Source organism: Sinohyriopsis cumingii, chromosome 17 (genome assembly GCF_028554795.1).
Source record: "Sinohyriopsis cumingii isolate HCF-2022 chromosome 17, ASM2855479v2, whole genome shotgun sequence".
In the NCBI taxonomy this organism is placed as follows: Eukaryota; Metazoa; Mollusca; class Bivalvia; order Unionida; family Unionidae; genus Sinohyriopsis; species Sinohyriopsis cumingii.
Window position 1 is genome coordinate 95,404,234 of NC_142977.1, and position 6,193 is coordinate 95,410,426.

Here is a 6,193-nt window from a genome sequence, read left to right on the forward strand (position 1 = left end):
ATTATCCCACGGCTAAAAGATTACATGTATGGAGTTACACATTCCGTCACCAGCACACTTGGCTACAAGTCACACTGGTCAATCAAGCAGTCAGTATTCCCAGTAGTCACCGACCACCATTCAATTCCTGGGTCAATCAAGCAATCAGCGCCCACCAATCGGTCAGCAACGCCCGATCACTTGCTACTCGACCAGCAACACTGTTAACTCAGCTCTACGGCTGCTATGGTTCAGCTTTACAGATGCTATGGTCAGCTTCTATGGTTAGCTCTGCAGCTGGTACCACGTCGACTCCGATCAGCTGAAAATACATCTAACACCGTGTACTATACAAGACACGGGCATATACGATAAACGTAATGACGTTATATACGGTAAGCTATACAGATTACATTATCGGCACAATTACAAAACAATACACATGTTCAGAAGTGAACACGTGCCCGATAAGAATCCTACGGTACTAACCGTTTCTAAAAATGCAACTTTATATTGCTAATATAAATCTCTTGCTAAGTCACAAACACGAATAGAAAATATTTGCATTATACTACGTAAGCAGAAGCTACATATAAAATATACAAAACTAAACGCGGTAGTACAATAGTTACAACTTATACACAAGAAATTAATAAATAACTCACAGATCTCTTCACCTGAAGATGTACAAGTCCTTAAAGTAGACCGCTCACTGACAAGACGTTCCGTAATGTGTAGATTTAGTCTTACGGTGAGGCATTTATACACAGACGATCTCGCCATACATCGTCTGTGCGCTGGAAGTATTCGGTTCTTCCCATCGAAAGCACTTCGCACTGCGGCTTAGGATGAACCGAACTCGCTGTTTCGAAATATTAAAATCACTTTCGGGTATCGTTGTACACAAAAAAACGAAACCCGAGTACATGTATTTAATAAATAAAAAGATTTATACAATTTCGTAACAAATATCAGTTTTTTTATTTATTTCATAAAGATCACGCTGGTATCGTGTGTTTGGACCCTCCGTCCGGTCAACTGGCTATTTTCTTCCACCATATAGAACAAGTTTAATAATATCCACCATTCATACTAAGTACATTTATAAATATGAATCTGACGTTGTTTTTACTCTCTAAAGTCAGTGTTCCATAAAACACGATTTAAAGGTTTTGGTTAGTTATTGTTCCATTTAATTTTTACCTGTTTAGGGTCGAGAGCAGCGGTAACTCAGTTGGTAGAACGTTGAACGCCTCGGTGTGTCATGTTTTCTCGGTATGATATAACAAATATTGTGTAAAAGTGTTATTCCAAACCAACAACTGTTCAGTTTCTTTAAAATCCAACAATTGTTCAGAGTCATTAAAAACAAACCGGCAAAATGTTCATCCTCGTTTATTAGACAATTTGTTATGGTGTCCTTTCTCATGTCTATCACTCTCTGCGTGCAACTTATTTCTTGGACAATAGTAATAGTGTCCTTTCACATGTCTATCAATATCTGAGTATATATATATATTGCCTTTTCTCATGTCTATCGCTGTCTGAGTGCAGCTGTCTCATCAGAAATGTCTTATTTGTGATGATGGAATATTTATTTTACAATGCAACAAATATCTTGAGACCTTATGTAATGCTGTTTAAAAATCCAAGATGACACAATACACGTATTTCAGTATGATTTGCTTGATTTATTTTGAGTTAGTTCTTTCAATTTAGGAATAACCAATTTAATATATTCCATTTACTTTAGCTACACAATATTTTCAGCAGGTTCCCAGCTGTTAAACGAATTACAGTTTCCATATTGATAAGCGCGCGCATACACACACACACATATCTATCTATCTATCTATCTATCTATTTATCTATCTATCTATCTATCTATCTATCTATCTATATATATATATATATATATATATATATATATATATATATATATATATATATATATATATATATATATATATATATATATATATATATATATATATATATATATATAATGTTCGGGAAGGATTTACTATGTTTTAAACCGATGCAATATAATCATATAAACATTCATGAATACGCATGAAAAAGTGGCGCTTGAATGATAGTGATAACTGTGGTTAGAATGACAACTCATATTACTATATATATATATATATATATATATATATATATATATATATATATATATATATATATATATATATATATATATATATATATATATTAGTTATAAAATATTCTTAATAAGTCTGATGCTTATAGATTTATTGTTTAATCCTTGTACAAGTCGTATAAAAAAGAAGTTGGTATTCTGTGGATGATATGTTTTAAAAAAATAATTTGATTTCGCGTATCTTTTATTTCTGTATTTGTAGGGAGGATAGGGTGTTGTGTAAAAAAAAATGTTGTAGGTGTGGTGTTGTCTGTAACACGTTCTTTGTTGCGTATGGTATTGTCTGAATAGGAAAATACCTTTACATTACTATTTGTAATTTATATAATATTAATTTTGTAAGATATTATGTCCACGTTAGTGCCTACCTTTGATTATATAGTTTACTATATTGTGCCCTTGTTAGTACCTACCTTTATTAGGATAGATTAATATAGTGTGGCTTAGTGCCCACCTTTATTAAGATAGTTTAATATACTGTGTCCTAACATGCCTACCTTTACGAAGATAGTTTAAAATACTTTGTCCTAACTCCTAACTATTAACATAGTTTAATATAGTGTGTCCTACCTATCAAGATAGTTTAATATACTGTGTCCTAACGCGTATTTATCAAGATAGTTTAATATACTGTGCCATAACTCCTACCTTTCAAGATAGTTTAATATACTGTGTCCTAACACCTACCTATCATGATAGTTTAATATACTGTGTCCTAACGCGTATTTATCAAGATAGTTTAATATACTGTGCCATAACTCCTACCTATCAAGATAGTTTAATATACTGTGTCCTAACGCGTATTTATCAAGATAGTTTAATATACTGTGCCATAACTCCTACCTTTCAAGATAGTTTAATATACTGTGTCCTAACGCCTACCTATCATGATAGTTTAATATACTGTGTCCTAACGCCTACCTATCAAGATAGTTTAATATACTGTTTCCTAACGCGTATTTATCAAGATAGTTTAATATACTGTGTCCTAACATGCCTACCTTTACGAAGATAGTTTAAAATACTTTGTCCTAACTCCTAACTATTAACATAGTTTAATATAGTGTGTCCTACCTATCAAGATAGTTTAATATACTGTGTCCTAACGCGTATTTATCAAGATAGTTTAATATACTGTGCCATAACTCCTACCTTTCAAGATAGTTTAATATACTGTGTCCTAACGCCTACCTATCAAGATAGTTTAATATACTGTGTCCTAACGCCTACCTATCAAGATAGTTTAATATACTGTGTCCTAACGCGTATTTATCAAGATAGTTTAATATACTGTGCCATAACTCCTACCTATCAAGATAGTTTAATATACTGTGTCCTAACGCGTATTTATCAAGATAGTTTAATATACTGTGCCATAACTCCTACCTTTCAAGATAGTTTAATATACTGTGTCCTAACGCCTACCTATCATGATAGTTTAATATACTGTGTCCTAACGCCTACCTATCAAGATAGTTTAATATACTGTGTCCTAACGCGTATTTATCAAGATAGTTTAATATACTGTGCCATAACTCCTACCTATCAAGATAGTTTAATATACTGTGTCCTAACGCGTATTTATCAAGATAGTTTAATATACTGTGCCATAACTCCTACCTTTCAAGATAGTTTAATATACTGTGTCCTAACGCCTACCTATCATGATAGTTTAATATACTGTGTCCTAACGCCTACCTATCAAGATAGTTTAATATACTGTGTCCTAACGCGTATTTATCAAGATAGTTTAATATACTGTGCCATAACTCCTACCTATCAAGATAGTTTAATATACTGTGTCCTAACGCCTACCTATCAAGATAGTTTAATATACTGTGTCCTAACGCCTACCTATCAAGATAGTTTAATATACTGTGCCATAACTCCTACCTATCAAGATAGTTTAATATACTGTGTCCTAACGCCTACCTATCATGATAGTTTAATATACTGTGTCCTAACGCCTACCTATCAAGATAGTTTAATATACTGTGTCCTAACGCCTACCTATCAAGATAGTTTAATATACTGTGTCCTAACACCTACCTATCAAGATAGTTTAATATACTGTGTCGTTAACGCCTACATATCAAGATAGTTTGGGTGCATCTACTCTTATCATTAATAAATTCGATTTCATGAAAAAATGTCGAGAAATGAAAGAAATATACAAGGGACATAAACAGTATGCCGAAACATTGAACACGCATGCATGGAAGCGCATTGAGAACCCATCATTTAATAATTAAGCATCATGGTTGCGTTACTGGCTAATTGATTCATTTAAATGATATAAAGAACAAAATAAGTTCTTTGTTGTAAACTTCAACAAGGCAATACTGAAAAGATAGTTTTTCTTGTGAAAGGTGGTAAGTGTAAAATTAAGGCATGTGTTCTTTCATACATATGTACCTTTTGTACGCATTAATTTTTTTTACATGGATACGTAACTTTTTATTTTCAAACTTCATTTGGATGCAAACAAAACTTGCTGACCTTGTTGTAATTCCAATGTGTTTAATTCACCCTTGAGCTACTACTACTGTGAATAGGAAACATACGGGTAGTTTGGCTCTTCCAATGGGATGAGAGCATGGTGATTATTTCAGGCCATAGCACTATAACTGGTGTAATGCTTTGTGTATTTCTACAAGAATTATGAAGTCTGACATTTCTTGACCATTTTCTACATCAAAAATGAGTTCCATTTGTTCATATATGATAAGACATATATATGATAAGACATATATATGATAAGACATATAGATGATAAGACATATAGATGATGCTTATGGCAAAATCATTTGCAAGGAACTTGTTAGCTCTGAAGGTATACAATTCTAAAGTTCACCATTCTCAGTAGTTTATATATTTTCTGAGAACTGATCATCAACGTCACAAAATGAGTTTAGGACACCGATTCTGAAATATAAATCCCAATGTTAAGTCAAGTAACATCTATCTGTTTGTCTGTCTCTCTCTCTCTCACACACACACAGAGAGACACATATATATATATATATATATATATATATATATATATATATATATATATATATATATATATATATATATATATATATATATAGATAGATAGATAGTTTTGTATTCCATTCAAGACTTTCAGTTCTCAAACCTTATTTCACTATAACTAAGCGCAAGTGAAATTATTTTTCTATAAATAGGTATTGAGAGATTAGAAGTACATTTCATACTAATTTGAAATAGGTTGTTTTTGAGTTAATGCCTAACATAATATAGTCTTAGCCCATAACTAGTGCACTCGATTTAATCGAAAATGCAAATAAAAAATGGAAGGAATTATATAAGGATAGTTATACCTTATAGAGACAGTTTGGTGGCTGTTTTCTGATTCATTAACCGATCTTTTTTATTCTAATATTCGAAAGGTTCACTGCCTGTTGCCAAATGTATTATTTCTGAATTCCCATCGGAGAGGTTTATATCTGACCCAACAAGTTTTGCAGATATATTAGCTTGCCATTTGCCAATGCAACCATCATGCAGTGATTCTTTGAAGTATAAATAGATATACTTCCGTTCAGTGAATCAACACATCGTCTTTCTTAAGTACACACATATTTCTGTTCAATGAATTAACACATGGTCTTTCTCAAGTACAAACAGATATACTTCTGTTCGATGAATTAACACATCGTTTTTCTCAAACATCGTCTTCGCAAGTACAGATATACTTCTGTTCAATACGCAGAATAAAGAAAAACATATTGATCATTATAATTTAATTGATCTTGAAAACCACATTGCCACCAGTATTTTGCCAATTAAAAAATCATACCTCTTGTCAGTAACAATGTTCCCATCGTTGGCAAAGCAAATAGTCATCGGTTAATGATTTTCACTGAAAAATAATACATTTTGGGTGAATATTAGGAATACAACATTTTGGATGCATACATTTTGGATGAATACTACGTTGGATGAATACTACGTTTTATAAAATAAACGTCATGTTTACTACTCCTTCTTTTTCCATTGTTAAAAAAAGGAAGAAAGTATAGT